This window comes from Sinocyclocheilus grahami, unplaced genomic scaffold (genome assembly GCF_001515645.1).
Source record: "Sinocyclocheilus grahami isolate Dianchi unplaced genomic scaffold, SAMN03320097.WGS_v1.1 scaffold591.1, whole genome shotgun sequence".
Classification (NCBI taxonomy): Eukaryota; Metazoa; Chordata; class Actinopteri; order Cypriniformes; family Cyprinidae; genus Sinocyclocheilus; species Sinocyclocheilus grahami.
Window position 1 is genome coordinate 265,748 of NW_015505770.1, and position 10,775 is coordinate 276,522.

Here is a 10,775-nt window from a genome sequence, read left to right on the forward strand (position 1 = left end):
CAGTGCGGCGTGGCATGGAGACAATCAGCCTGTGGCACTGCTCAGGTGTAATGGAAGCCCAGGTTGCTTTGATAGCGGCCTTCAGGTCATCTGCATTGTTGGGTCTGGTGTCTCTCATCTTCCTCTTGACAATACCCCATAGATTCTCTATGGGGTTCAGGTCAGGCGAGTTTGCAGGCCAATCAAGCACAGTAACACCATGGTTATTGAACCAGCTTTTGGTGCTTTTGGCAGTGTGGGCAGGTGCCAAGTCCTGCTGGAAAATGAAATCAGCATCTCCATAAAGCTTGTCAGCAGAAGGAAGCATGAAGTGCTCTAAAATTTCCTGGTAGATGGTTGTGTTGACTGTAGACTTCAGACATTCTAATTTATTGAGATGCACCTGTATATGAAGCTGGATATGTGCGATGCTAACATTCAAAAGCATCAGTTTTCAAATCTCCCAGCATATTAAAATTGTTATGAAGTCACAACATAATATTCTTCAGGTAATTGTGTGAAAATTACGCTTTATTAATCAAAACTCTGACATCTTTTATTCCTTTTCACACAAATTTACAGAGTTGTACTGCCTCTAGTGTTCATTTCTTTTGGAAACTGCAGTGATATGTACTTACTGGTATGTCTATTGGTACGTCTATTGACTTATTGGCATCTCGCGAAAAAGTGCCACTTTTTCACAGCATTTGGGATCACGTTTGTCCTCTGTATCTCCTGTGTTCTGGGGAAAACAATAGTGGTGTCCATGGCCTTCAAGGCTACAATTCCAGGCAGTAATGTTATGAAATGGTTTGGCCGATTGCCACATAGACTCAGTGTTCCTGCATTTACCGTGACACATAAAAATTTACTTTTGTGTTTTGGTTTTTAATATATTCCCCTTCATTTAACTTGAGTATGAACTGCTACAAAGAAAAGATGACTCTAGAATGTGATGTGCTCTCTGCAGCTGGTTTCTGCCCTAGTTTGGATCACTTGGTGCTTAGCTTTATTTTGACATTTCTTGTACGTAACCTGCCATTTACTATGGCCTGTTGCTCAGTGGTGAACATCCATGTAATTATGGGTGTGACAACAATAATTTTACTCAGAGAATTATTAAGATAAAGCTGGCCTGGCTGAAGGTCAAATGCAAATATAAATGTATATGAAAGCTAACCTTTATACTTGTAAATATTTTAAATCCCATTTAGAGAGTCAAAAAGTTTTTTTTTTCAATAAAAGCCATCCTAAATAATTGATGTCATGCTTTTCTTTGGAGTGTTATTAAAAATAATGGAATACTACAACATTGCCGCTGCATTTTTTTAACTACTCAGGTGAAAAAAAGGTTCTACATTTTACTCAGGACCCATATGACATATTATAGTGTTTAATGTAAATTTAATCTAATATAAATGTATGTATGTAATCTGTGTGGATTTGCTTTTTTTATTATTATTCTGTAAATATTTAGTTGAGTCATGAAACAATTTCTTAAACAATGACATCATCCATCATGGCAAAAGCTGATTGACCTCCATTGATTCTGCAGGTGTGCTCCAGTTAATGAACTTACTGCTTAACTTTTAAATAGTTTGGTTGTGTTTGCTGCATTCAAAGAAAATCCTCAGAAAATTCAGCATCTTAATATAAATGAACGGTTTCATAATTCATATGTAGCATGTTGCGTGGTCTGCATTTATCACTTTCTAAATGAAGCAGCATTTCATGATGTTTAATGTAAGTATTGAATAACAAAGCAAATTAGCAAAGACAGCATGAAAATATGCATTGTGTCAATACCAGTAGCAGCAGTAACAGTAGCAACAGAAAGACAACTTAACTGCGAGGATATAGCCATATTCCACTTGCAGTTTCTTCCATTCATGTGGGCGAGTCATCTCAGTAGCATGAATTGCCTTTTTTTTTGTTAATCATCATTCAATAGTTAGTTAACAAGCTTATTGTAAAAAAAAAAAAAAAAAAAAAAAAAAAACATACAATATACATTAGTTTTAATGCATACCAAGCCAGGTCATCTCATTTCCACCTTAATTTTCCCGCAATTGGGCACCAGTGTTGCCAGGTCCGCGGTTTTATCACGAAATTGGGCTGCTTTAACACTGTTGCCGCAGGTTGTTTTTCATGTCTGACCATTGAAGCGACCCCAATAATGTGATATTTTGTCCCTGGAATGCGAATTTTACCAAGGGAACATGGCCAAAAAATGTGTATTTTACCTCCTGGAACACGATTTGTACCAAACAAAAAATGAAGAAGATTGGGCTAGTTTTGAGTACCAATTGGACGGGTTCCCTTTCAAGGGAACTTCGAACTGCGTCCTCTAGGGGTCGCTATGGGGAACGCCTCGTCGTGACCCGTGTCTGAAGCATACATGGAAAAACACCAACAACACGTTGGCCTGCGACAGCCCATGACGTCACTACCGGTGCGACTATTAGTATAAATAGGCGCCGGGAGAACATGTCATTCTCTTCTTCGTCTTCAATGATTGTGTTGTTTGAAGCGTACATTTGAACGTGGTAAGAGCGATGTCTATCCTATTGTTCTGGCGAGCACTAGCAGAACGTTTAGAGGATGTGTGCATCCGTGTCGTCGCTATTTGACACACACGATCTCTGCGTTTTTTGTTTGGGCGAGGAGCACGCACACGATGTCCTTGAGGTGGCAATTTGCGTGCATTGTGAGCGTTTTTCGATGAAAAAGCTCTGTTCTCGTTTTTGTCTCATTTTTCGAGAAAAGAGGGGCAGCTATCTGCTTCCCGCGGTTCAGGACCCACCGCTGCTGAGGCACGGAGGAGAATGAGCTTGTGGGGATTGCAGGTGGACCTGGCCGATGAGTTAAAGAGGGGCTTTCCCTCTCGCGCTCGTCGGCTGTGGACGAGAGACAGCCGCTGGAGGATGATGTTTTTTCTCTAACATCGTCTGATCCGGGGGTCAGTACTCTGCTGGGTTAAGATGTCTGAGGACGGCGAAGAGGCTAAGGCTGAACCTTCCCAATCCTCCTGCCCTGCATATGATGAGCTGTTGGAAGTTATGGATCACGCCACGGTGAGGCTGGACTTGCCGTGGAAGTGGGCCAAAAAAGTGACGTCGCGAGGTCGCCTCGATGATCGTTTTCTTTCTGGCCATAACCCTCCAGCTCAGGTGAGCCTTCCGTTTCTTCCTGATTTGCATACTGAGATCGAGAAGGAATGGAAGAGGCCGTTTTCTCTCTATGGACCTCTTACCTGGCCGCATGATCCAGGAAGCATGAAGCCAGAACCAGGGCTATCATACCGGCTGGACATAATGTCGACAAGTGAGGTAACACTGCAAGTCGAGCACCTGGTTTCTGAATCCAGGCGTATCAGGCTGATCTGCTGAAAGACCCGGATAAAGGCGAGGGCATTTCTCCTGATGAGGTAGCCGAGCTGCGCCGCACCAAGGATCTTGCTCACCGTGCTACTAAGCAGGCCGCCTCCGCTATGGGCAGGTCTATGGCAGCAATGGTAGTAACGGAGAGACATCTGTGGGTGAACCTGGCAGATATCGGGAAGAAAGAGAGGGGCTTTCTTCTCCATGCTCCGGTTTCGCCTTCCGAACTTTTCGGTACCTCCGTTGAGAAGGTGGTTGAGAAGTTCAGGGAGGCAAAGGCGCGCTCAGCGGCCTTCAAATCCTTCATTCCGCCGAAGGTCCAGGTCTGAGCCCGAATAACATAGGGGTCCTGGTTCGTCTCAGTCTGAGGATCAGAGACGGGCACAGAAGGCTAGTGTTGCGGCTCGCGCTCCTCCTCTGCCTGCGGGTAGGGGTAGGAGGAATCGCGGGTCAAAGGGAGGTAGGCAATACCTTAGGGATGTGATCCAGACAAGGCGTCAGCGCTTTCGTCCAGATCAGAGTGATACTTGAGTATCTACTCATTTCTTTCGGGGGTTTTACATCTGCCCTTTTCTTCCCCTTACTAATTCCCCTATAACCACCAGCACTGCACCTGACCGAGGTTAGGTAGGAATTTCCTGCATTACAGTCTCCTATATTATGTCCAACCGGTATGATAGCCCTGGTTCCGGCTTCATGTTTCCTGGATCATGCGGCCAGGTAAGAGGCTTCTGTGGGAGCCTTCTTGATCATCAGGCCCCCGGCACGACACTGCAAAAAATTCCTGGATGTCCGGGCTGCAGGATATCCCCTCTTGCTGAGGCATCGAGCGGGAAGTATAGGTGGCATTTGCGAGAACCTTCTTGTGTATGCTGTCTCAGGCAGTGCTCCCCTTGCCTTAGAGGGTCGTATTTGTGCTTGCTTCTCCCGTTTGGCCCAGTACCTCTGAGTATCTGTGATCAGATACCTGGAAATGTTAATCCATGCTATGGTAAGTGCACACACTAAGCTCTCTGCACTTTCTGAAATCCACATAGTGGTAAGTGTGCACATTGAACACTTTGCGCACTTTCTAAAATCCACAGTAGTGGTAAGTGTGCACGCTGAGCACTTTTGCCAACTTTCTAAAATCCACATAAGTGGTAAGTGTGCACGCTAGACTTTGCACACTTTCTGAAATCCTGTACGGTAAGGGTTACACGTTATAACTTCGTTCCCATTCTCTGAGCTGGTTAGACCCCGGTACCTTGGGCTCCACTCAACCAGTGTGTCTCTAATTTGACACACTTGGAAGTATTGCTCCCCTCACCATTGAGGGTTACTATGAGCATGCTGCTTCCTATCGAGCGCCCGGGTTCGCTCCATGGGCTGCTCTCGTGGTAATATTAGCAGTGCTCCCCTTTTACCAAAGGGTTGCCTATGAGCGCGCTATTCTTTCTGAATTCTGAGTTCTCCTCTCACGTGAAAGTTCAGTTCTCTGTTTTTCCCAGAGCACCTGGAACCAGCAGCATCAGGTGAACATAGGCCCTTCACTCCGCCTGTCTGATGCGCTGAGTTTTTTGGCTAGCTTGCAGTATGCTCCCCCTCTGATTTCTAACGATCATGCTGTGCGAGCCCCCTCTCTCATTGAGAGCTGGGTCTGTGCTCCCTCAGCTAAGTAAATTATTGCTAGCTGTTCCAGCATTGGAACATGCGGTAGGTCGAGCTCCCCTCTCGTTTGAGAGCTGGGTGTTTGCCCCCCTCAGCTAGAGATTTACTGCTAGCCAATCCAGCTTTATGCCTTAGATCGAGTTGGTGACTCTTAAACATATTGGTTTTGGGATGCACCATTCCATCTATGAGCTTCTCTTTCAGAGTGCCACGAGAGCCCCTTAGAACGGTATCCTAAAATCCATGTTATGGTAAGTGTGCACGTGAAGGCTTTGTGCACTTTCTAAAATCCACATTGTGGTAAATTCGCACGCTAGTTCTTTGCGTTCTTTTCTAAAATCCAAAATGGTGAGGACTTTGCACGGTTACTTCGTGCCCTTTCTTGAGCTAGAGCCCCGTTCACCTTGGGCACTACTCCACCTAGGTATCCTAGGATACCTACTTTAACAGGGTGTTGCTACTAGGGGTCTGTTGAGACAGTTCCTTTCAGAGCTTATGCAAGAGCAAGCGGTAGCCCCTGTGTGACAGGCCAAGACTTAGTATGATACTAGGCTCTTGGTTGTATCCTCTTAAAGGAATCCATTTTGATTCCAAGCCTGGAGCTCTACCCCGGGCCCAGGAGTCTGGCCCTAACAGGTAAGTTTGGGTATGTAGCCTAGGCCTTTGGCCATAGAGGATAACGTTACGGACAGCCGTCTGACGTCCCAGGGGCAACTCACCATGAAAATGGTAAAGTTGGTACTTACTGCTCGCCATGGTTCTGGCCCGCATTCCCCTCAGCATGGAGGCGTGGGTATACCGTTCCCCATAGCGACCCCTAGAGGACGCAGTTCGAAGTTCCCTTTAAAGGGAACGTCTCAGGTTATTTATGTAACCATGGTTCCCTGAGTAGGGAACGAGACACTGCGTCCTCTAGGCTTCCTGCCATGCTTCGAACGCAAGCTTCAGACGAAGAAGTGAATGACATGTTCTCCTGGTGCCTATTTATACTAATAGTCGCACCGGTAGTGACGTCATGGGCAGTCGCCGGCCAACGTGTTGTTGGTGTTTTTCAATGTATGCTTCAGACATGGGTAACGACGAGGCGTTCCCCATAGCGACCCCTAGAGGACGCAGTGTTTCGAGTGTTACCAAGTAACTTGAGACGTTTTGTTGTGAAAACCCGGCAACCCTGGCGGGTGCGGCCATTTGTCTAATATCTACTTCCAGCTATTTTTAGCTGTAAAAAACAGCTTGTTTTGATACTTGATATTGCAAACAGGTGTTTCTTACCATATTTTTTAAATATTTTCTTAATTATGAAGACACTGGATTGTAGTCAAAACCCATTTACTGCACTTTGTTATTTTTATTATTTCCCTACACCGCCTAATGAATTGCACATTCACAGAAAACAGCTTACTGATAAGAAACAGCACAAATCAAAGTCTACATTCATCTACATTCATATATATATATATATATATATAAACATTTTTTATTATTATTTTTTTTTTTTACAACTTATCCCTTTTATCGGTATGTGTGGATGTGTAAATTATGTACATAAATACATATAATTACATCAATTGAATGCACCACAATAATAATTACCTTCTGAAATAGATGTCATTGACTATGTTTACATGTGCACAAATAATGCAATTATTTCCAATAATCAGAGTAGGACTTAACTGACCCTTCGCAAAGACCTGCAGTGAAGACCTGTGTTCTGCGTGGTGAAAGCAAGTTTGTTTTGTTTTCATTGCGGAAAGATGATGATGTGAAGACATAACGTAAAGTACCACATACAAAGTTTAAATTTACCACTGAGAAACATCCTAATCAAGTCGTGCTTGCGATGGAGTTTACAGTTGTGCGACTGCATCGGTATCATCCTCGGACTCGGGCTCGAATTGATAAGGTAATATCGATGCCATTTTTTGTAAGCTTATACCATCTTTGTTTACAAGTAACCATTTGGAGCAAAACATTTATTATGGTAATGGACGTTTCGTTTCCGAGACGCATTGTGTACAGAAAGACCAATCACAACAGACTTGGCCAGCTGACCAATCAGAGCAGAGTAGGCTTACTGAAGGGAGGGGTTTACAGACCTTAAGCCCAGAACTGTTTCGAAATCATTTAAACATTATTCTAATATTAAATGTATATTCTGAGAAAATGACGTTTTCTGACTCCAACAAGCATATCAGGACACTTTAAAATACCATATAACCTGCTCTTTAACACTGTTGCCACGGGTTACTTTTCATGTCCGCGGATTGAATCAACCCCAATAACGTGATATTTAGCCCCTGGAATGTAAATTCCAGGGGAACTCTGCAAAAACGTGTATTTTAACCCCCTGAAAGCGATTGGGCTAGTTTTGAGTAGCAATTGGGCGGGTTTTGTTGTGAAAACCTGGCGACCCTGCTCACGCCATACATTATGTTCTCACGCAGTGAAAAATACATTGTGGAGTAAAGACTTACAATGTGCCAACAGACAAGACAGAACAGGTTTTTTTCTGGTATGAAACAAACTCTTTGCTTTCAAATTTAGTCATTTTTTGAGAAATTCAAACAATAAATATCGTTTTATCGCTCTTTAATATGTCGTGACAGATCACTGTAGCACATGAACCAATCATCAATTCATATTTACTTAAAGCATGAAATAAACATGAATGAACATCATCAGATTCAGAAGGTATCTTGTTTCAACCATGGAAAGACATCAATACACATCATTTTTCAAGTTTAAGTCCACCGAAGTTAATCTCCTGATTTGTTTGTCAGACAAAATGGTGGATTAGGTGTTATGATTGGTCAGAACACCTGTCAATTAAGCTCCCTGATGTTTACATGACATGAATAAACCTCTTCCCTCCAGCTTGCGTAACTCAGCACTGAACAAAACCTCTGGTGGTTTGAGCAGTGAGAGGATGCTTGAACTTAAACACCTCTGATTGGCCATTGCATTCAAGAAATCAACAGATTTGTCTGTGATTGGCTACATTGCTCAACACTGCAAAAAACACATAGAAACAAATAGAAACAGTTGACGTTCTCCTGAGTGCAAAGCACTGAAGCATCTAAATCTGTTTTTCACTAATATCCTATTTTGAAAGCCTCCACTAAGGGTGCTCTTGGGCTTGCTTAGCACCCTCTAGCACCCCCGTAGAACTGGGCCTGCTTCAGAATAATGTCATGTAGTTCATTCATGAAATTGTGTGAACAAGACGCGGTATCCGTGTACAGTATGTGGCTCAAGCCTCTGTTTCTAGCTCTAAAATGACATTTTGGAATTACCAAAGGAGATGCGTAAGGGGCCGTTCACATGTCGCTCATAAAAACACGTGGAAAATGCTAGGGTTGCGCTCTTGAGGCATCTGTCGTTACTAAGCAACCATCAGCTGCCCTCTCCATTACAACAAGAACATTTCAGCAATGGATGTCCACCTCCAAAAAACCCTTGCTGTAGCTCTGCTACAAGATTTATTTATGAAGAAAGGAAAAAAAATCCTGCAGTTGGTGCACCCCATTCTTAAAAAAAATGAATGAAATGAAAAGAATTTCACCAACTGATCCAAGAGCTCTGCCTGGACAATGGGAGGTTCAAAGCCTATTTCAGAGTGGACAAGGACCAGTTTGATTATATTTTAAGAAAAGTTGACCCAAGCATCAGCAAATAGAGCTTCTGCCGTGAATACCAAGTATTCTTCTGAGTAAAGGACTATATATATATACAGTTCAAAATTATTCATACCCTTGGTAAATATGATCAAACAAGGCTGTGAAAATTAATCTGTATCATCAATCTTTTAGATATTTTATTTAAAAAAAATACTAATATCTAATCTTTCATTGGAGAATAAGAATTTAAAATGGGAGAGAAATCTCATTATGAAATAAATGGTTTTCTATAATACATTTCTATAATAGATCTATAATACCAATTGGTCACATTTAATCATACCCTTTTATCCAAAAGTTTTTGCAACCTAATTTTGCCAAGAGAACATCTCTGTGTCTTCACCAATAATGCCTGAAGAGTTTAGAGAACATCTGACAGGAGATCAGAGACCATTCTTTCATACAAAATCATGTTGCTGCTTCTCCTCTTCAGTTCACCACACTCATTTATATAGGGTTCAGCTAAGGGGAACTGGTTTGGCCAGGGCAGAAGCTTGATTTTGTTCTCAGTGACCCATTTTTGTTTTGATTTTGATGTTTGTTTGTGGATAATTGTCCTGTTTGAAGATCCAACCATTGCCCATTATAAGATTTCTAGCATGGACAGTCAGTTTAAAAAAAAATATCCATTGGTATTTTATAGAATCCATTATGCCATCTATCTGAACAAGATATCCAGGATCTCCATCAGAAAAAATAGGCCCACAACATTAAAGATCCAGCAGTATATTTCATTGTACACATGGGGTACTGTTTTATCCCTGTGTGCACCAAACCCATCTTGAGTGTTTGCTGCTAAAAAGCAAATTGTTTAGTTTAATCTGACCATTGAACCCAGTCCCGTTTAAAGTTCCAGTTGTGTCTAGCAAATAAATATGCCAGAGTTTGTTTTTGGATGAGAGTGTTTTCTTTTCTATTTTTTTTCTTGAAACCCTCCAAAAAACAACATTGTTTTTTTGTGGCTTTCTGACCCCAAGACTCAACTATTTTCTGCAGTTCTCCAGCAGTGATCCTTGGAGTCTTTGGCCACTCAAACTCTCCTCCTCATCGTGCATTAGGGTGATATAGACACACGTCATCTTACTGTATTAGAGAAAACTATATACACTGAACAAAATTATAAACGCAACACTTTTGTTTTTGCCCCCATTTTTCATGAGCTGAACTCAAAGTTCTAAGACTTTTTCTATGTACACAAAAGGCCTATTTCTCTCAAATATTGTTCACAAATCTGTCTAAATCTGTGTTAGTGGGCACTTCTCCTTTGCCGAGATAATCCATCCACCTCACAGGTGTGGCATATCAAGATGCTGATTAGACAGCATGATTATTGCACAGGTGTGCCTTAGGCTGGTCACAATAAAAGGCCACTCTAAAATGTGCAGTGTTATTACACAGCACAATGCCACAGATGTCGCAAGTTTTGAGGGAGCGTGCAATTGGCATGCTGACTGCAGGAATGTCCACCAGAGCTGTTGCCCGTGAATTGAATGTTCATTTCTCTACCATAAGCCGTCTCCAAAGGCATTTCAGAGAATTTGGCAGTACATCCAACCGGCCTCACAACCGCAGACCACGTGTAACCACACCAGCCCAGGACCTCCACATCCAGCATCTTCACCTCCAAGATCGTCTGAGACCAGCCACCCGGACAGCTGCTGCAACAATCGGTTTGCATAACCAAAGAATTTCTGCACAAACTGTCAGAAACCGTCTCAGGGAAGCTCATCTGCATGCTCGTCGTCCTCATCGGGGTCTCGACCTGACTGCAGTTCGTCATCGTAACCGACTTGAGTGGGCAAATGCTCACATTCGATGGCGTCTGGCACTTTGGAGAGGTGTTCTCTTCACGGATGAATCCCGGTTTTCACTGTACAGGGCAGATGGCAGACAGCATGTATGGCGTCGTGTGGGTGAGCGGTTTGCTGATGTCAACATTGTGGATCAAGTGGCCCATGGTGGGGTTATGGTATGGGCAGGCATATGTTATGGACAACAAAGGTGCATTTTATTGATGGCATTTTGAATGCACAGAGATACCGTGACGAGATCCTGAGGCCCATTGTTGTGCCATTCATCCACAACCATC